We start from the raw sequence: 23,384 nt of genomic DNA on the forward strand, positions 1-23,384 counted from the left end.
CTCGCAACATGGCGCCAATTGTAAATAATCAGTCGAACTACTCGACAAACAAGAGAAAAATTTACGAAAATACGTGACGCGTGTGTAAGAAGTACAACACTTTCATTGACAGGATGTGCTTAGCTTGCACTAAAATATCAAAAGTTGCGGAAAGGAGACATGCAGAAACGGAGAAATTCCATGTGTGGCAACTACATCTAATGAACAAAACGCAACGTTGAGTCGAAAAGTTTCAGGATTCTGCTACTGTGGACATCGTGTCTGTGAAGGATTATGTGCATAAAATGTAAAACTGTGTAAATGTGAACTCTAAACATAAGTTCTGGCTGTGTATGGAAGACGAGTTAGGACTAGACTTGAATAACAAAGACTGTACTTACGATATAATCAATGTGCTCATTGATGAGGTTAAAGAATTAAAAAGTAAGAAGTTACAAAATGATGGTGAAATACTCAGAGACAAAAAAAAAGGTTCCAAATCATGCGAAAACAAAAACTCTATAAACGAAATCGCTGCAAAAACCAATCAGTATATTACGCCTAAAACAACATCCAAAGCTGTGAAAAAAATTGCGAATGATTCCTCGTTATACATTACGACAAGGAACAGGTTTGATGTGCTACAAAAAGATGAAAATTGTAAACAACAAAGCACTGAGGTAAATAAAAACTTCATAGCTCAAGAAAACAGCATAAGCAGCAAGAAAAATTCTTACAACAGACAAGGCAGTAACATAAAAAGCTCACCTAAACACAAAAAAAGAATAACAGTGTTTGCAGACAGCCATGGGCGATCAGTTGCAGCTAACTTAATGCATCAAAGTCATAATAATTTCGTAATCCAAGGAAATATTATACCAAGTGCACCATGAACTTCAATACTTGAAAGCTGTAACAACTTGCTGAATCTCACAATGAATGACACAGTTATAATCTGGGGTGGCACAAATGATGTATCCAAAAACGAAGCAGACAAGGCATTAAATGCTATAACATCAGCATTAATTAAGCTTCAGCACACAAATGTAATCATAGTAGGGATACCCCATAGATATGATCTTGAAAACTGGTCTTGTGTGAACGATGAAACCAGGTGAACAAATAGGAAAATAGCCAAGATAGTGAAATCTTTCCAAAACACTCAGTTTGTAACAGTCCCTGAGAACAGAGACTGGTACACTTCTCACGGACTACACCTAAATGCTAATGGCAAGGAAGAAATGGCCAAAACTTTACTTGCAGTCATCTCTCCAAAAAATCAACTAAAGCCTGCAATATCACTTGAGTGGAAGGATCCAGATGGAACTGAGCAAATAATACCACAGCAAGAAAAAATTACAGTACCAGAAATCAACCACAATGTTGTCAAGAGGACAGTAACGAACAATGGAGTAGGAAGATCAGTTTGCAGCAACAGGGTATTCAAAAGTCCAGAAACACATTGTGCTCCTAGAAGATCCTCAAGACCAATAAAACCCAGAGTTCAAAGTGATATGTTTTTGTGGGAAAGTAAAGCAACTAACAAATTCCCAGGACTGCATAAAAACAACTTGCCAAGCCATCTAGTTAAAACAACAGAAGCTGTGGCATCAACTGCAGACTCTTCAGCATCACTGACTCAAACAAATGTGGTGGAGTATACAACTCCAGTTACTGCAACACTAAGCAGTTCGGCAACTCCTCGGACTGTACGGAGCAAGAAGGCACCTCAACAGCTACCTTGACAACTAGACAGACAGAAGCCAGGTTGGGTAGTAGATCGAGAAATGCAAGATCGCCAAAGAACAGGAACGCTTTTAATGCCTGGATGCAGAACTTATATAAGTGAACCAACTCAGTGCATTTAAAGGAAGATAATCAGAGTGACCAGTTAAAAATACCACTAAGGCTCATGCACCTAAACATACAGTACCTTAGAAATAAGCTTAATATGTTACAGGTTTTTGTAAATGAACAGTCACCTCATATAGTAGTGTTAACTGAGCATGGATAAAAATCTGATAAAATTATTTACTGTGAACTAGAGGGCTACTCCCTAGCAAATAGTTATTGTAGACAGCAACATAAGGGTGGTGGTGTGGCAGTTTACATTAGTGAGAATCTCGAGTACAAAAAAATAACTATCTAGACCAGTATAACAAAGAAGGCTTGATTGAAGTGACAGGCATTGAAGTCCACACCAAAGAGTGTAGAGAGGTTATAAGAAAACATAAAGTTATTGGGATTTATCATCCACAAAAGGCTGATGTAGTTAGCTTCATAGACATATTTAGTAGAGTAGTGGGATGTTGTGGTCCCAGTGACATAACTATACTTGGTGATCTGAATATTGAGGCAAAATCTTCCAGTTTGTGTAATATGAGGTTAATAGACACTCTTAACCCATATAATCTCATAAATGTAGTAAATAGTGATACCAGGGTAACAAAGTCCACATCTAGCAGAATTGATTACATTATACTATGTAAACATATTAAAGACAGTGTTAGGTGCTGGAATATGGATTTTCACTTCTCTGACCACAAATTCCAGCTTGTAGAGTATGTAAACATAAGCATCCCAAAAATGACAACAGTTATCGAAAATAAAAGAATCCTGAAAGAGGGTAACATCCTTGCCCTAAGAAATAAATTAGCTATAGAGGACTGGGATCTGGTTTACCAGACTGAAGGATCTGTAAAAAAATGGGCCAAATTCTATGATACGATGCTAAGACTCTTTGACAGATGCTGCCCTGTTAAGAAAATACTAAGAGTGTTCACCCATAACCAAAGTGCGAAAAACAACAGACTGATACTTTCAGCAAATATGATAAAACTCAGGCAAAACATCCAGGACCTGGATGTGTTACACAAGTCAACAAACCTTCAGGTTTTTAAGACCAAGTACAAAGAAGCCAAGAAAATCTTTAAGAAAGAGCTTTCAAATCTAAGAAAACAGATATACAGCAGTGAAATAGCTCAATCAGACAATATAGCCAAGACCTCATGGAGAATTGTAAATCAATTTCGCAAAGCCACACCGAAGCCAGAAACTGAAATTGTAAATATAAGACATGAAGGAAACACAATTAAAGATCCTAATAAAGTCTGAAATGTTTTCAATAAATACTTTATATGTGCAGCTGTTAGTCCAGTTAATAACACAATTGTTAGTAATGAGGTAAAGCTCTGCCCCTTTGAAGAGCCACCTTTTGAATTCAAACAAGTATGTGAAAAAGAAATAGGCAGGATAATAAATAACCTAAAGAATAAGTTCCCATCTGGATGGGATGGCTTGAGTAGTATCATGATTAAAAAATGTAATAAGGAATTAGTTGAAATAATCACCCACCTGGTAAACTGCAGTATCAGAGAACATACATTTGCAAATGTACTGAAATGGAGCACAGTTAAACCAGTGCAAAATACCGAAAGGCACAGGAAGCTAATATACGTGGATGTAAAAAAGGATTTTCTCATTAATATATTATGTTTAGTTGAGATTTTATCAGAAAACGAAAAACTGGACGGAGGACAATGGTTTGTACACTGCAGGTTGTTGTATCTACAAGACAACAATGGTAACCAGATGTTTCCAGAATGAGATTTTCACTCTGCAGCGGAGTGTGCGCTGATATGAAACTTCCTGGCAGATTAAAACTGTGTGCCCGACCGAGACTCGAACTCGGGACCTTTGCCTATCGTGGGCAAGTGCTCTACCAGCTTTTTTTTTTTTTTTTTTTTTTTTTTTACAAAGCAACTGTTCTTCAAGGTACCAGTTAAGCATATACAAATGAGTGTTAGGTAAACAAATTATTAGAATAACAGTAAATACAACAAAATATAACACATCCTGTTCTCTGTTTTTTTTTTTTTTTTTAATAATTTGTATTGAACAAACTAAAAGTACATATATATTTGCTATGCAAGAGTTCTTCAAGGTACCATTTAAACATATACAAATGACTGTTAGTTAAACAAAAAAAATACTAAAAAGAAAAACATTAAATACAACAAAATATAACATATTCTGTCGTCATGTTGCATCATGTGGCAGGTAGGCATGGTACACCCCAGCTTTGAGGGGGTCAAGGAAGACGCTGCGCGCTGCGGAGATAACCGGAAAAAGTTTGTCGGTAAGACGGTTTTCGGGTGAGGGTGCTATGCACGGTCACAACTTTGTGCCAGAAGTCAAGGACTGTATGCGGACCACTCTGAAAGAGGTATTCTAAAGCCTGTCCTCGAAACCAGATTAGGGCATGGTGCTTAGCAAGAGGGTAGTGAAATGTCTGGGGCAACAACAGGAAATCCGGGGTTACCGTCGTTGGCGGGGAACAGAGATAAAAGCCCACGATGCGTTGGATGAGGAGCCATACGTTTTATTTCAGGGGGCACGTAAGACGGTGCTCGTCGGTGTCTTCGAGCTGACAGTCAGGGCAGAGTGGGGAGGTGGCCAGTCCTATGCGATAAAGTCGACAATTAGTCGGGAATTTTCCATAGACTAAAACGTACCAGAGTGCAGACACAGACGACGGTAAAAAAGGGGCATGCACACACCCCCAAACCGTGCGCCAGTTAATGTCAGGACGCCGTAGCAAACGATAATAATCTTCTGTACGGGGAGGACGGGTGACTGGAAGATCGGCCCAAACGTAGCTGAGTTCTATGAAACAATTGGCGACGTGGTACAATAATGGAGAAATAGGTGCCACATTGATCGGTGGATCGAGAGAAGCTGGTCGAAGGATATCTAAGAGACTGCATGTTAAGGACGGGACTGGCCCCTGCCAGTGGCGCAACAGAGTGTGGACAAAGAGTGCAGAAGATCGTGCCCGCACGTTGACGAGTCCGCGGCCACCTTTTGCAGGAGGCAGTGTTAGAGTGTTGTAGCGGACTTTGAAAAGTGCCCCTACTGACACGAAATATCCAAAGGCTGATTGGATGCGGCGGCCAAGGAGTAACGACATTGGGAGGATCTGGGCGACGTGTACCAGTTTAGGGGCGACATACATGTTGACATAGGACACACGTTGGAGTTGGTTTAAGTTACGGTGCACTTGACCGCGGACATGGTGCCGAATCGACTGCAAAAGCCGCCGATAAGCCAGGGCCACTGTGCGGTGTGTGGAGCTCGTAAATTCGATACCCAAGTAACGAGGAGTGGCACTGACTGGGAGTGGGGTCAGCACCATAGCCGGGAGGCCGCGCCCAGTGTGCATCATAGTCGATTTACGGACATTAAGAATGCTACCAGAAAGACGTCCATACTGGTGGATCCATTGGATGGCGTCATTGAGTTCCGTGGAGGAGCAGGTGAGAAAGAGGAGATCGTCCGCATAAGGTGAAAGGTGTAGTCACGCAAAGTGAGGCCCTGCAGTCTAAAGGTAAATCCAGTGATGAGGGGCTCAAGTGCAATGGCATATAGTAAAGTAGACATAGGGCATCCTTGACGCACAGAGCGGCGTATAGGAATCGGTCCTACAAGCCTCCCATTGACTTGTACCATCGAAACCGCGGGAAGTAGTAACCGACGAATGGCATCGACAAAAAGTAATGGGAACCCCATACGTGTCGCCACCATGAGGAGGAATGGGTGTCGAACGCGATCAAAGGCACTCGTGAAATCGATGGATACCACTGCTGCACGAAGGCGACAAACCGACGCCAGTGCAACGAGGTCACGGCGTTCTCCTAGGGCTGTTTGTAAGGTGGCCCCACAACTACGTGCAGTCTGCTCAGGTGAAAGGACCGTAGGTAAGACGGTGCGTATGCGCGCTGCTAAGAGGCATGCATATATTTTATAGTCTGCATTCAGTAGTGCAAGGGGGCGATACGCAGAGACATGAGACCCTCCCTTCGGTTTAGGCACAGGTAGAAGAATGCCAGTGACGAATTCAGGTGGAATTGGGAAGAACGGAGTAAACAGTTCCTGAATCATTTCCGTCGAGCGAGGAAGCATTAACGTGGTGAACGCCCGGTAAAACTCCACTGGGAGACCATCTGGTCCGGGCGATTTGTTCTTGGCCCCTTTGTTGATCGCATCAGCCACCTCTTCTGCGGTGACTGCAGACATCATGGACGTTGACTCCGCTACAGTGAGGGTCCGATCAGGGGAAGGACGGAGATCATCAGGAATGGGCGTCGCCATCGGTTCATCATCATGAAATAGGCGATAATGTTCAGCAAAGGCAGACACCACTGCCGCCTGTGTTGTGTTGTGAACACCATCGGAGGTCATGATGATGGGGACGAAAAGTCGACGTCGACGACTATGGTTGGATGCGGCGTGGATTGTGGATGGGGTTTCGTCGTGGAGGAGGTCTTGTCGTCGGGAACGCACCACGACACCATGCAGTCGTGCACGTTAAAGAGAGAGGAGACGAGCTTTAGTACGTTGTCGTTCCCTATGAGTGTCAGGGGATGGAGGGAGCGCATCGAGCTCACGGAGGACGGCGTAGTGAAAATTTGTGGTGCCTCGATGCCATGCTGCTGCTTCCTTGCCACATTGTATGAAGGCCTTTGTGATTGCAGGTTTGGCACATTTGAGCCACCAATGGAACGTGGATGCGTACTGCGGAAGGCGTCTTTCGCAAGACGCCCATGTAGTGGCAATACATTGTCGGCAGTGTGGATCATTAAGGAGGGAGGTATTAAGCTTCCAGTAACCTCTGCTGCGCCACACTGACTGAGGTGGCAGAGCCAGGGAGCAAATGACGGCGCAGTGGTCCGAAAATGCAAGGGGCCATCGTTCAGCTTGGTCGACTTCATTGCCAAGGTGGGCAGAGACATAAAACCGGTCCAGTCTGCTCGCAGAATGTGCTGTATAATGGGTAAAACCGGGGGTATTGCCATGAATTTTCTCCCAAACGTCCACTAGATGAAAATTGTCGATTAAGGTGAGCAGCGCCGGGCATGGCGAATAACCAGGCATTTGGTTCTGCGGATGGAGGACACAGTTGAAATCGCCTCCCATGATGAGGCGATCATAGCGTCCAGAAAACAGGGGCGCCACGTCATGTCCGAAGAAAGTGGACCTCTGCTGACGGTTCGTGGAGCCAGACGGAGCGTAGATATTGATGACGCGCGTGTCGAAGATGGTAACAGCCATGCCTCTTCCACAGGGAAGGATTGTCGTGTCCTTGAGTGGGATTCCTTCGCGTATGTAGAAAGTCACTCCACGCCCTGATTGATCACATGTGGACGTGTATGAGTCGTAGCCGTAGACTGGTGGTAGTGTGGCAACGCGTACTTCCTGAAGAAGGGCGACGTCGACGTCAGAGGCCCGAAGCATGTCACATAGGAGTTGCATCTTGGGTGCAGTGCCGATCATGTTGATGTTCAGTGTGGCAAACCGGTACGTTTGTTTCAGTGGTGGTGGACGCGCATCTACCATCACCAAGGGAAGTAAGAGGAGGGCACCGACAGGAAGTCCCGTCCCATCAGCTGCAGTGGCTCGCTTTTGATGTTAACAGGCAGCCTTGTCCGGCGGAGGCAACTCATCCGGAGGAGGGGGCGTATCTTCCTCAGTGTCGTCGGCCCATGCTCCTGTGCTGTGGGTCTGTCCAATGTCCATGGGAATTGCGTCGTGATGAGAGAGATCTGGAGTTGTCGGCGGGGAGACAGGCGTCTCAACCGGCGCACCGATCGTTACATTGTGCGTGGCGACCTCCGTGGTGGTCCCGTCCTGCGAAACGTCTTGTTCATCGTGAAAGTTGTCCGCCGACCTCTGTGTGGAAATGTCGGCTGGTTGGGTGTCGTATTCGTCGTCGCGGGTGGCGACGCTTTGAAAGCCCCTGGGTGAACGGCGACGGCGTTTGCGCCTACGTGGCGAGCGTTGTTTGCGCACATGTTCCTCAGTGTCGGACGACGGCAAGGAGGAGCGTCGACCTGGTTCGAAGGCGTCGATGGGTACAATGAAATTGTCAAACAGGTGTTGTGAAGAAGTACTGTTCTCCTCAGCGTCCGGTGCGGGAGCCTGTTCGGCGGCAAGGTTGTCAGGTGGGACGTCCGCACCGTCCATAGGTGACTGGGACGGCGGGACGTGCCGATTGGAAGGACCGGGCGACGGACTGGACGAAACTGTAGACGTGGCGAGAGCCGCTGCGTAAGTGACCGGTAGGGCGGTCATCGTGGGTGTGACGGACGCTTCCGACAACGGGAGCTGCGCGACACGTCGTTGAATGCATTCAGACCGTAGGTGACCTTCTTTCCCGCAACCGGAACAGGTCCGAGGTTGGCCGTCGTACATTATAATGGCACGGCAGCCTCCGATACGTAGATAGGAAGGCACGTGTTTCTGCAACTCGATGCGGACCCGTCTAACACCGTTTAAAACGGGATACGTTTGAAATTGTACCCATCGTTCGGCAACATGTTCCAGAACGTTGCCGTTGGGACGGAGCGCCTCGATGACGACGTCTGCAGGTAGTTCGAACGGCAGTTCGAAGATCCTTATCGTCCGTGTGCCGAGACCTGCGTGATCGATGGTAACGGGTCCGACGTTGCCGTCGGAATAACAGAAGCGCAGTCCACGTTTTGCCTCTTGAAGCACCTTTTCGCACGCCGCATCGTTGATCATTTTGACGTAGACGGTACTGCTAACTATGGACAAGTGGATACCAAGTAGATCCGTTGGTGGTATTTTAACTTCATCGCGAATAAATCGTTCTACCTCCAGGGCCTTGGGTCGGGCGAAGTCGGAACAAAAGTTGAAACGTAATGTCGTCTTCCGATAGTTGTGCGCCATGGTGGTCTAGAAGGGAAAACGGCACTTACAGCGGCCGAAGTAAATACAAACACACCGTGCGCGCCTCGCCCGCAGCGCTCTGGCGCGTGACCGCCTCGCAACACTGCCGGCGGCAGACCGTCTGAGCTACCGAAGCACGACTCATGGCCGGTCCTCACAGCTTTACTTCTGCCCGTATCTCGTCTCCTACCTTCCAAACTTTACAGAAGCTCTCCTGCGAACCTTGCAGAACTAGCACTCCTGAAAGAAAGGATATTGCGGAGACATGGCTTAGCCACAGCCTGGCGGATGTTTCCAGAATGAGATTTTCACTCTGCAGCGGAGTGTGCGCTGATATGAAACTTCTTGGCAGATTAAAACTGTGTGCCCGACCGAGACTCGAACCCGGGACCTTTCGTAATCAGATCTTGCTCGTCAGCCTTGATAATCCTGGATCTATGGGAGTGGAGCTATCACTCTAGATGTGTTTGAGGTAGAAGAATTAGATTTCAGGCTAAAATGTTATTTCAGGGTAAAATACTCTAAGCTGAATCAGTCTATTGATTTGGCTGCACTGTGGGGAAAAGTGCCGGCCGGAGTAGCCGAGTGGTTCTAGGCGCTACAGTCTGGAACCGAGCGGCCGCTACGGTCGCAGGTTCGAATTCTGCCTCGGGCATGGATGTGTGTGATGTCCTTAGGTTAGTTAGGTTTAAGTAGTTCTAAGTTCTAGGGGACTTATGACCTCAACAGTTGAGTCCCATAGTGCTCAGAGCCATTTGAACCATTTTGGGGAAAAGTGTCACATTTTCAAGGAAAGGGTATGGAGGTAAAGGAAGAATTGTTGGTGGGTTACCCAGAGTTATTCAATTCTCTCAGCCCATTGTCAGCTATGCCAATAACAGCAATGTAGAATCCTCACTGCGAATGAACTGCTAGTGTAGACAAGAAAGCTGTAAAGAGCCCCACACTACCTCCAAGCACTGATGGGGGGAATTTATAAACCAGCAACTCCATGACTGCGATCCTAGCGCTTCAAGCGCTGAGAAAGCAGTCAGTCGCAAGCGTCGTAACGACAATGTTTGTTTTTAATCACTTTCTACTTAATTCACGCAATAGTCGTTAAATATTTGCGTTCCATGCTTTAGTAAATTACTAATTATCATGAAATACATTTAAAAACAACCGAATCATACAGATTCAATGACATAAGCTACAACTTTTTCATGACAAAATACTTTCGAATATGTGTATAGTTGCACGCTATCCCACTGAAAGCAAGAGAATATAAACACGTATTTCATGTATGAGAAGCATATACTTCGAAGCTTCACCCAGAAAAATTGGATATAATAGCAGCCCTCAAGAAAAAACACGTTTTATATTTATCAATGTGAAGCCTGCGATGAAAATTTCAGGGATTACAGAAGCGTCCGATTCCACCCGTATGCTTTGAACCATGACGTCATCAATATGGCGGAAATGGCCATTCTCAGCGTCTCCAACATGGCGCCTATGACGTCACTACTTATACATGGCAACAAACACGAAAATACATGTAGATAAGGCAATAACATTTCCCTCCAAAATACAACCAAACTAACAGTACAACTGCGGTAAATGGGGGTTTTTAAAGTGGGAAGAAGCTAAAACAGTTAAAAAACTGTCCCAAAACATGCAAAATGACGAACAAAAAAAATTTTCATTATTACGCTACACCAACAAAATCCACAGGAATCGGACACTGCCCATGACCTATACAGCTCAACTGGAAATGTCGATACCACAAAATCAACACCTACAACTACGAAACTTGGAATCAGGGATTGCCCTCGACCTATATAAGTCAACCACAACAACCAATACCAAAAACCAATACCTACAACTATGAAAAATAAAACCAAACCATAACAGCTCAAAAACCCAAAAATCAAACATCCCTACACAAATTAAAACACAATCAACACCATATATACACAAAACATCACAACTCAAGAAGAATAGACAAAAAAAACCATTACTTACCATCAACAAATTACAGCGCTGCAAACTAGGTCAGCCACCCCAAACACAAACACACACACACACACACATACCTACAAGGAAACCAACCACAAACGACCAATGTACTCCCTCCCTCCCCCAATAACAAAAAACCATCAACAGATAAAAGCCACAAAATAAACGAAAATCAATCACACATTACAAATCAATAACTGCAACAAAAAAGTCTTCTACTACATAATCATAAAACAGTCCCCTTTCACACCCACAACCCACACACCTAACTCCACAAAAACTACCAAAAACCCACCTCCACCCACCCACATATACCAAACCCCCTCAAATAACCACCCTCAGCCTGTACATCTAACCCACAGCCCACAGGAAAACACGAAAAGTACAATGATTCCCAGGGACTCTCTTCCGCCAGCAATACTCAACTAAATGAGACTGCAGGTTAGAAGAGCGCCTCTTCCCCATCCCTATGGCTGATTTAACCACCTGCCCCAAAACTTCTCTATTGTATTAGTACATGCCCCAGTTTCATAATTTTTAAACTCTGAACTATGGTTCACAATTAATGATCAAAACCCCTCTTCTCCAAACCCCCATAAGACAAAAAAGCATCTGAAACTACAGTACTCCTCTCTTCAATATACTCTTCAATGAACCCTCCCCCCCCTCCAGTTTCCTCTTGGTACATCCCTCCAAAACCCTGAAAACACAGTCAGTCACCCCCCCCCCCAAATAACAACCCTCCCACACCCACAAACCAACCGCAGAACTACCCCTCCCATACTTCCTCTTTCCAAACTACAACTCATCGATTTCAACCACCACCCCCACCCACCCAACTTACCCCTGTACTTAATGTTGTGGCGTAGGTAACAGCCACGCCACTCGGAAGTAGCCGAAAGGCACGCATTAACTCACGCAGGCTAGAGATAGGTCTGAAACAGGATACGTAATGAATGCTATAAAGAAAAGTATGTAGCTGCTGGAATACTTAACTTTAATCCATCCTTGTTGTACATCGCTATTGACGATACAAGTGAGACTCTGTAGATTCAGGCAATAAACTACTAATGGCGCCTTGCTAGGTCGTAGCCATTGACTTAGCTGAAGGCTATTCTATCTGCTCTGCAAATGAGCGAGGCTTCGTCAGTGTGCATCGCTAGCTACGTCGTCCGTACAACTGGGGCGAGTGCTAGTCCGTATCTCGAGACCTGCCTTGTGGTGGCGCTCGGTCTGCGATCACTGACCGTGGCGACACGCGGGTCCGACATGTACTAATGGACCGCGGCCGATTTAAAACTACCACCTAGCAAGTGTGGTGTCTGGCGGTGACACCACACTTAACATACTGAGAACACACTTCCCTACAAAAAGAAAACAGTCGACCACCATTCTCTCACTCACTCCAGTCTCATGTGCACAAAGTAAACAATAAGAGTACAGCTTTGTGAGTAATCAGTGTGATCATGGTGAGATCTCTAAAGACATGATTGGAGGGATCACAAAATGCTGTATGTGTGATCTTTAACATGGTCAGGAAAGTGCTATTTAGATCATTTAGAAATGGTGCATGACGTTAAAACGACTACAGAAAATCTTTGATTCTCATCATTTTCCGATTTTAAGCAATGGAAACAAGATACAGAGATGACAACAAGAACAGCCTTTGTTGAAAACTGTGTATTTAAAGTGGCTTCTGATGGTACAGTGAGACAATATTATATTTGCCACCACTCAGGTCACTTTATTCCAAAACGTAAGGGTGTCAGGCACTTGAAAGTGGAAGTGAGCAAAAAAATGTGCCCAGTGCAGATTAAAGTTACCCAGACCACAGGTCGCCAATGCCAGGCAATATTTGTGTCTATGCAAAATGGTCACTACAATGACTTGTCATATTGCATTAACCATAAGAGAAAGAGCCAGCATAGCCACAGACATCCCTTTTCAAGCTATTATGGACAAAATCAGAGATTCAACTCTGGTTTTGAACTGGAAAGGATTCATCCGCTAATGAACATTAAATTACACCCAATGCATTTCAGTGAAACATCGGAATGACACAGGTAGTGTAGAGGCCTGGGTATGTGAAATGACCTCAGGTGAGAATCATTGTGTGCTGTTTTATAAGCTGCAAGGAATAGTTAGTGAAGCTCATCCAAGACTAAAAAGCAGCGATGTTGCGCTAATTATAATGATTAAAGCTCAGAAAAGTTCTGAAAAATGTGGAAATGACAGTGTATGCGTGACTGCAGCCCATGGACTGAATGCCAATGATTTCGAATTGGCAATATTATTAGTGCTAGATGGTATGAGGCAGGGGTTCCGTCATGACTTTCTTATATTGAACAGGGCTGATACCCTAGTGATGTCCATATTTCTAGAGTGTATAAGATCTGAGGTATGTTAAGTTCAGCTCAAGTTGTACATGTCTGATATGATTGACTCTGTAATGCCCGGAATGCAGTAATGGATCCACCAGTGAAGAGACTATTTTGCGCTTGGCGTGCGGACCAAGCATGGAGAAGAAACGTTGGTAAGAAAATTAAGCCAACGTTATAAACTTGTCAGAGTTTTATTGGAGGGAAAGAATGTGACAGCATTTGAACTTATGTTTCCAGCTGCTGTCCAGAAACTTAATAGGAATCCAGATAAATATGAATTCTTAGTTGCAGAACAACTATCTGCATATCTGTGCTGGTCTTGGTGCCGCAGACTAAATGTTGGCATAAACACAAATGTGCATTACACAATTAAGTATCTTTATTTGAAAGGTTTACGTGTGAAATCCCTACACAAAGGAACACCTGCTTAGATGTCATTTGATAAGGAAAAAATGTTCAACAGACTCCTCGTCCTGACAAAAGGAAAGCTCACCCACAAAGTGAAAGAGATTAGCCAAAGGCACAATTTAAGCAAAGATAATATGCAGAAAAAAATCCCATTATCAAGGTGGATGGTAGTTGGGAAACACCAATTTTTTCAAATATGCCAGAAATATCTTTATCAGGGAATAATGAGCTGGAGTGTAAATGTAAATTAATGTTTTGAATTGTATAACATACGTATAACAAGTACGGCTCATGTTTTGATTTAAGCATAAGTGGCAGATGTGTAGTAAACCCATACACATTGCGTGTAAGATGACTATAACTATGCAGCAACCTGCATGTACTTCAGACAATGAAATTATTTATTTATATTTATTTATTGTATTTTTTTGCATGGAGACACCAACTGGTGTCTTTTGCAAACGTCAAAGCATTTTTTACAAGTTTAGTACAGTCATATATACATATGTGATTACATATACACGATACAAATGTGCCATTGTACCTAATAAGGCACAATATTGGGTGTTACATCGTACCTATTACAAATATTCAGATTTTACACAACAATATATATATATATATATATATATATATATATATATATATATATATATACAATAATTTATTTTAGTTTAATATTAATATTCACTTAAAGAATATAAAAACTTGTCAATCAAGAAATATTTCAGTTTCGCTTTGAATAAGTTCCCTTTGTGACACCTTATAGAGCTCGGTACTCTGTTGTACCATATTTGACCACTAATGCATGGACTATGGTCTGTTGTTTTTAATTTTGTTCTTTGTCTGTAGTAGCAGTCTTTATTTCTTGTATTAGAGGCTTGCATATCAGAGCACTTTGTTACTTTGTTTTGATGTGTCACAAAAAATATAATTAATTTGTTAAGATACAGTGAGTAGACTGTGAGGTATTTATGATGAACAAAGATTTCCCTGCATTAATCTCTGTGCCCTAATCCATGGATAATTCTGATTGCTCTTTTCTGTAGGGTTAATATTCTGTTCATATATATGTCAGCAGCGCAACCCCATATCTCTATCCCATAATTAATCTGTGCATAAATCGTTCCATAATAAATTGTTTTTAATGTCTGATGTGGGACTACTTTTGATAACTGGCTGATTAGATGTAATGAACTGCTGATTTTATTGCATAAAAATTTGATATGGTTTACCCATCTTAGAGATTTTCATCTAGGTGAATACCTAGTAATCTGCAGCCTTGTGTGTCCACTACTTCAATTCCACCTATGTTACTGATAGAGGTTTGGTGTGAGTTTGTAAGTTTAAATGGCAATAACGGAGATTTACTGATATTAACTTTCAAACCTTGATCTTGGAAATAAGTAGTTATCTGATGTAGCCCCTCAGCTGCTACCAACATTAACTCATCATTTTGTTTACCAAGAAATAACAGTGAGGTATCGTCTGCATAGGTTACCAATTGGGAGTTGAAAGGTTGCTCTATATCATTTATGTACACTAGGAAAAGGAAAGGGCCCAAAATTGAGCCCTGGGGCACACCTTGTGTGACTGTCTCATATTTGGACTGGAAATTAATGATCTGATTATTGATTTTGTAAGTCAGCTTTGTACACTGCTTGCAGTTAAATAAATATGTAGCCAGCAATTGCATGGATGCAGCATTTACATTGTATGACTCAAGTTTACTTAAAAGTAACTCATGGTTTCCCGAGTCAAAGGCTTTAGTAAGGTCTAGAAATATGTCAGCTGTTTGTATTCCTTGATCAAGGGCACCATACGTTTTGTGAAGAAATTCCGTAATTGCTGTGATACTACTATGATCTTTTTGGAATCCATGTTGTGTCTCTGTTAGGAACTTATTTTTCAAGAAATAGTCACTAAGTCGTGTCAGCAGCACAACTTCAAATACTTTGCTGAAGACAGGTATTAATGATATGGGCCTGAAATTCCACAGAATGAGTCAAGTGTAAGGGATCTCTCACTTTAGTTGGCTTCTAATCCCACATCTGGGTATACCTTGTGGTGTTATATTTTTCTGGCAGTAAAACCTAAATAGATTGGTGTCCCATCCAGCTCTGCAATATGCTCTTCCTGTTTACTCAGGAAATTCCACAGAAGACCATAAGTCCTCATTTCACAGCTGGAAGCTTATCTATGCCAAACTTAGGAAATTAATACTATTTCCACCTACGCCACTTAATCTACAAAGAGGTAGGTTCAACTTCTTTATACCAATTACACCTTGACAGGCTATAGACACCAGTGATCCCTTATCCAATGAAAATTTATATGCCTTTCGTCGCACAAAACTGGTTAAGCAATAGTCTGCCACTGATTACGCACACAAGTACCCTGTGCTCACCTTCGCTGGGAACACTGCACAGTGGCCACATTTCATTTCAAAGTCCATATTTCATTTAAAAGTGGCACACGAGTTTATTCTGTCGAATGTGGCCAGGTAGACCACAACAGTAGCACACAATTTCCGCATCAAATGGTTCAAATGGCTCTGAGCACTATGCGACTTAACTTCTTAGGTCATCAGTCGCCTAGAACTTAGAACTAACTAAACCTAACTAACCTAAGGACATCACACACATCCATGCCCGAGGCAGGATTCGAACCTGCGACCGTAGCGGTCGCTCGGTTCCAGACTGTAGCGCCTAGAAACGCACGGCCACTCCGGCCGGCTGATTTCCGAGTCAATGGCCATTTCCTTTTCCATTGTCCTGGTCATGGTATCTGTTTATGCTAACCTGTTGCAATCATTACAACTTTGTGTATAATTTTTGGCACTTCCACTCACGCCTCGGCGGAAATTTTGCCGGGAAACATCACAAAAATGCTTCCATTACCTCTGCTAGGTTTCCTGAAAAATGACCCTGATAGCGTTGACAGCTCATAAGTACTGACGTTCTTTTTCTTAGTTCGATTAGCAAAGCTCTCTACAAACACTCGCCGTCTCCATGCTATTGCAGTCAGCTGCTCACAATAAAATCTTCCTTTGATACTGTTTCACCAAACACTCTTGTAGGTCCTGAAAACACCGAGCATTACATAACTTCGCCTGGTGTGTCACATTACATATGCTCTGGCATATCCTGTAATCTTTAATCGAGTCATACTCAGTAGCTGTTCATCATTCGATCCCCCCCCCCCCCAATTCCGCAGCTATCAGTATAAACCTCTAGAAAAGTAAAATTAATTTCCCTGATCCTCAAAAAGGAGTTCCTAATGAGGTGGTACTAGTACCCAGTGCAGGTGAGGACAAATTAGGAGAGGACTCTTTCCTTCTCGTCCCCTGTGGACTTTCAAGCTACTTGTGCAATTCTAAATTATTAGATCCCATTTGAGCAATCTGATCCCACACTTGTTGAATTATTTCTGTAGCTGAAATCTTTTCCTCTGACCTGATTTTGATTTCTATTACTACCAAAAGCACAAAGTAACAACATTCCAAAGCTCGAAGCAAGAAGAAGGAAATAACCATGCAGACCCATACAGAAAACTCACAGTCGGCAGTCACTCGTTCTTTCCTGTTGCTGCAGCCATCTTTGCTCCCTGATGCTGACAACGCCGAATCACACTGCAGTGTCCACAAGTACTTCTGACACCACTTGTAGAGAGTGTGGAGATGCACTGGTGCAGAATGGTGGTTCAGGGTTACTCAGAAGTCGCTTGTAGATAGCAGAATACCTCTGTTAATTTATTACAAGCTCAAGCTTTTTCATCTGATGTGTGCAGGAAGGTTGACCTCGATCCACAGACTGGCGGCAATGAAAAGTCGTCGTCGCCTGCAGATGGGCTCGCGAGGAGAATACAGCAAGGGCCATCACCCGATCTCCGGGGAACTTTACTCTGTGGAAAAGGAGTCAAAATAAACGAAAACACGTCTCAGCTTATCCGCAGTTACTCAACCGTTTCTGAAAAAAGGGTAGACCAAGTTTTTGAGATACTTTATGTGCCTTTTACTGCACAATATTCTCAGACAAAACAGTGGCTCCGTGGTTACCATTGCAGCTTCTTAATTTTATTCCTCTTGTTCAAAACCCGTTACTGTTTTTATTTGTTTATATTCATTTTGTTTGTCTTGTTTTCATTTATCTATCCCTGTCTGTAAAAGGTTACTACACGATTGTTTCTTATCACATTAGGGGATACAAGGGTGTTGTAGTAATTGTAAAATTACAACTGGTTTTCACAATAAGTGTCATACAGTTATTATGTAATATATTTGTATATGGTATGCTGAAGTGTTATAATCTTTTAAAATTCTCGTATTGTGATATTTCATTTTCATTTATTTTTCAGGAAGATTGGGTGCATTTCATTGGATGATACTGATCGCAGAACATTCAAAACGCAGATATTCCGAATACTACAGGCATCATGCAAATGGGGATTTGCAACAGTGACACTTCTTTGTACGAATCTCATTTGGGAAACTTATTAATATTATTGAATATTTCGTGTATTGGCAACAATTTTGCAGCAAACCATGCATAACGAATCACATTTCCAAAAAATGGCACTTGCAGCTGAATATGAATCAATATGCACTACAGAAATTACACCGAACAAAATTTCAGATAATTTTCAACTGTTTTAACCCATTCATCTGACATACGATTAGTAGACCAAATAAGGAAAACATTATATCAACATACACTGAAATACATATGTCTGATAATCTTCTACAGACATGGATATATAAATGGAAAACAGAAATAAAAGTAACAGTCTGGTTTCGATTATGGGACGCAAAATTAAAAAGCCGCGACGATAGCCACTATGCCACCACTTCGCCTGACGGCGTAGAACAGTAAAATGCACATAAAGTACCTGGAAAATACCTCGAGTATTTTAACTGTCCTTTTTTCAGAAATATTCGAGTATCTACAGACTAACCGAGACACATATTTGGTTATTTTGACCCTTCTTCAAGTGAGCAAAGTTTCTGGGAAATTTTGATACGGCACTTGCCATGTTGTACTCATCAGTGCGGCCAGTTGTGGCGCAACCTTGCGCCATACCCAATCATGGCATTCGGAGGTGCATCAGGTGCTGATGTAGCAAGCTCATGCTGCCTTTGGTGCGCAAAATGGCTGTGAGTGATGAGTTCCGCTGAGCCACGGAAACTGACGTGCGAGGACGCCCAGGGAGCAAACCCCCGAGAGGTGACTAGCTGCTGGTGGCCGGAAGTGCCTCAGTTTGGTCCCCAGCACATTAGGCGGCGGCTGGACCCTCTCAGTAGGAGGTACTATCAGGATGACGCCATACGTTCAATCAGGTGTTGGAGGGTTTCTTGGGGAATGGCGCCCCATTCTTCACGGAGTGCTGGAGTGTGGAGAGGTATCAGTGTCGGTCAGTGAGCCCTGGCACGAAGTCGGGGTTCCAAAACATCCCAAAGGTGTTCTATAGGATTCAGATCAGGACTCTGTGCAGGACATCCCATTGCAGGGATGATATTGTCGTGTAACCACTCCGCCACAGGCCGTGCATTAGGAACAGGTGCTTGATCATGTTGAAAGATGCAATCGCCATCCCTGAATTGCTCTTCAACAGTGGGAAGCAAAAAGGAGCTTAAAACATCAATATAGGCCTGTGCTGTGATATTGCCACGCAAAACAACAAGGGGTGCATGCCCCCGCCATGAAAAACACGACCTCACGATGATAACACCGCCTCCGAATTTTACCATTGGCACTACACACACTGGCAGATGACGATCACCGGGCATTTGCCACAGCTACATCCTGCCATCGAATCGCCACACTGTGTACCGTGATTCGATCACGACACACAAGGTTTTACCACTGTTCAACTGTCAAATGCTTACGCACCGTACACCAAGCGAAGCTTCGTTTGGCATTTACCGGCATCATGTGTGGCGTATGAGCAGCCACTCGACCGTGAAATCCAAGTTTTCTCACCCCTCACCTTACTGTCATTGTACTTGCAGTGGATCCTGATGCAGTTTGGAATTCATGTGTCATGGTCTGGATAGACGTCTGACTATTACACATTACGACCCTCTTCAACTGTCGGCGGTCTCTGTCAGTCAACAGACAAGATTGGTCTGCACGCTTTTGTCCTGTACGTGTCCCTTCACATTTCCACTTCACTGTTGCATTGGAAACAGTGCACCTAGGGATGTTTAGGGGTGTGGATATCTCGCGTACAGACGTATGACACAAGTGACACCCAATCACCTGAACACGTTCGCAGTCCGTGAGTTCCGCAGATCGCCCCATTCTGCTCTCTCACGATGTGTAATGACTACTGAGGTCGCTAATATGGAGTACCTGGCAGTAGGTGGCAGCACAATGCACCTAATATGAGAAACATATGTTTTTGGGGGTGTCCGGATACTTTTGATCGAATAGTGTATTATCGCGCCATATTTTCCCGAATTCGTTCACTGCCAGGCCACTCGGAGCGGTACTGCAGTTACTGTTTCCATATCATAGTATGGGCATCGCCCTTCTATACTTTGGTGTTCTGTGCTCGGAAACTACTGCGCTGTATTCAGTGGATTCGTATTTATACGTTCTTAATACCAAATACACAGTGTACATGTTACCGCGCATTAAAGATCTTTCCAAAATGTTTTGCCTTTTTTTGGGAGTGCCTGGAATTTCTACGCCGGTGTATATGGCCTTGATACCTTTTCCAGCTATGAGGGAAAGTTTATTGTCACTTAACACGGCAAAAATGTACTTTCATCCGAAAAAGGTGTATTTCTAATCGGGAAATCCGTTTTTTCTTCTTTTTCTCTTATACACCCTGGAAGTGAAGCACCATCTGCCAGCTCTTGAGTGCTGCGACATATGTCACTGGTACAGACATTGGCACTGGGAGTGGGATAGGGTCCGCAGGTGGTAGTTATGCTATCCTTCACTGCAGAGATTCGGACACAACAAGGTCTTCTTTATTCTAATTTGTCTAAAACTGACATAGTGAGACCATGGCTGTGTACAATAAATGTAAGTCATTTCTTACAAAGAAGAAGACAGCAACCAGCCACTATTAATGCTGCTATTTATTTAGGTAAACAGCGCCGTAACCGGTTTCGAACTGGCAGGTTCATCATCAGATGGCTGTTCACATGATTTGCAAGATACACTTTACATAATCGTCAGTTTTCGATTTTTATTCTTCCACTATGGCGAAATATCCTTGGTTTGTTGGTGATGTCGAAAATTCCGCGCGATTTTGTTGTGAAGTTGCGGGATTGTATTTTTCAAATATTTCAAAATATATCCAGCACTTATGTAATTTGTACATCACCATATTGTGCAAAGCACCACACACACATACACACCAAAAAGAATTTGCCACATGGGAATGTCATCACAAAGATTGCAGATTTACAAATATGACTGTGTCAGAGACGTTCTCTCCCAGAGACATTACAATATACAGGTTGCTTTGATTTCACAGTATGACTGTTTTTAAAGAATAGACAAACATAATGAAAATTAAAACACAAAGATAAACCTTACATTATGAGCATATAATATTATATATGAAGTTGGAAGGTGTAGTAACCAGCTTGTCTGAATGCTACTTGTATGGTATTATGTAAATACTGTGCTGTATACAGGGAGCAACATAGAGGTGAGATAAAATGAATTGCATCCTCAGCACGTCTTCGGCTATCCATTGTAAATGATGATGCACCCTCCATTGTGTAAATAGGATGGAACGTGATTTTTTAAAGTAATGCGCACCTGGCACAAGCCATTAAGAGCGGGTTAGATGGTGAACTGAGCCCAGTTCTTCGCAACATGTTCGTTCACCGTCCCATTAGGACGAAATGCAGACACCACCTCGTCTGCGAGCAGTTCGAAAGGCGGTTCGAAGATTCGGATCATCTGCAATCCCAGCCCAACATGGTTGATCTCCACATCACCCACATCACCAATCGAGTTGCAGAATTTGAGCCCATTTCTTGTCTCCTGAAGAAACCTTTCACAGACTGCATCGTTGAGAAACATGACGTACACCACACTGCTGACAATGGAAAGGTGTATATCAACTAGTTCGTAACTTGGGGTATTTACTTCGTCTCGAGAAAACGTTCTGGTTTTTGGTCGACTAAATTCACTCCTGAAACTGAATTTCAGCGTCGATTCTATGTAAGAGTTGGCTACTCTAGTCTATGAGGAAACTAGGATGCACAAAACAGCTGAAGAAAGTAGACAAACACCGAGCGCGCGCAGCGGCAGGGAGGTAAACTGCACGTCCGCGTTGCACAGCTTCTCGAGCCAGACTACCTTAAGCTCTTTGGTTGTCTGTGTATGACTCAAGGTCACATCTAAACTCCCGTATGCCGTCGTTCCTGCGTCATAGCCTGTACTCGTACACACATTTTCTAACTCCAGAGCAGGGAAGGATATTTTAACTGAAAGTTGCTGCCGGTATCGGCGGATAAATGATATTGCAACGTCTGTGTTATTAAGAAGGTGGAATGTTCCTTTGGGAATGCATCTAGTTGCGAGTCCCTGTCCGGCACAAATTTTCATTGTCGTCATTCCCTTATACAGCAGATTGTTGTTCGTTTTCGCAACTACGAAAGTGTTGCATGATGACTGTAGTCGGCGCAGTGCCTGTTCCTTCGGACATGCATGCATTTCCGAAGGAGCACTGCAGTATCGAAAGTTTCAACCAGTGATCGAAACATCTTGTAAATTATGGGAGCTTTGGGGCCATAAAACCATTCAGTAACACTTTTAGAAACGCTTTTCACACACAGAAACGTGTAGGACATATGTTAAATTTTGTACTTCTAGTATAAGTAAAAGCAGTTTCAGACTAGTATGCCAACTTTGACCAACTTTTTCTGCAGTAATTTGAATTTCTGAACACTTGGAGCTATTTATGAACTGCAGTATCTTTTAAACTGATTTAATACTTTGTCACAAGTCTTTGAACACTTTAGTTTTTAATGTTAGCGTAACCAAATCATTTAACTTCACTTTAACGGATACTCGGAAACCTCCAGGATCACAAACAGATCCCTAGTATAGGTTACAAGAGTTAGTCAGTGGTGTTCTCATTACACTACAACATTGAATTTCACCAATATATTGAAGTAATGAAATGAAATTACTGATTTGTGCAAGTCTAAATCCAAGTCTAAATAGTCGGTACATAGCCTGGCAATGTCAAGTTGATGATCCGCTGCACTGTTGTCGTAGGAAAGTATTTCGCAATCATGGTTCTTCAAACCGCTTACTCTATTAAATATCTTCTTTCCGTTATCAGAGAGTATTATGTCACATTTCATGTGCAGATCATTCCCTACGCGACCATTTTACAATAGTTTGGAAGTAACTCAGCCTCACCTCCACTTTAAGGAATTCGGACTTCCAATTGGCTCGTCAGCTTCACGCCCTCACGCCTTTTTCTTTGGCGCGCTGCTACCTCTCAGACAAACTGATTTCTTTGTACCTTTTCTTTCCGAATCATTACAATTCTCACTATTGAATTATATACTTCTTAATTACGATCGGTGAAAGGAATACATACATTTCAGAACTTACAGTAGGGGTAGCGACTTGAAGGGCATCCAACCATAGTGTCAAATCTAGGTTAACGAGCCGACCCTGTGACGATACAAGACAAAAAAAGAAGATACTAGCTTTGTGCAAAATCGATTTTTCAATATCAGCCGCAAGAAAACAAACAAAAGGATACATATGACCCATAGAATGATTAATAGCACTGTTCTATGTAATATTTCATGGTTTCATCCCCACTTATTCCATTTGATTTTAATGAATTTCATTCAGTGTATATCATAAGTGGGCTACTCAGCTTAAT

This window comes from Schistocerca americana, chromosome 4 (genome assembly GCF_021461395.2).
Source record: "Schistocerca americana isolate TAMUIC-IGC-003095 chromosome 4, iqSchAmer2.1, whole genome shotgun sequence".
In the NCBI taxonomy this organism is placed as follows: Eukaryota; Metazoa; Arthropoda; class Insecta; order Orthoptera; family Acrididae; genus Schistocerca; species Schistocerca americana.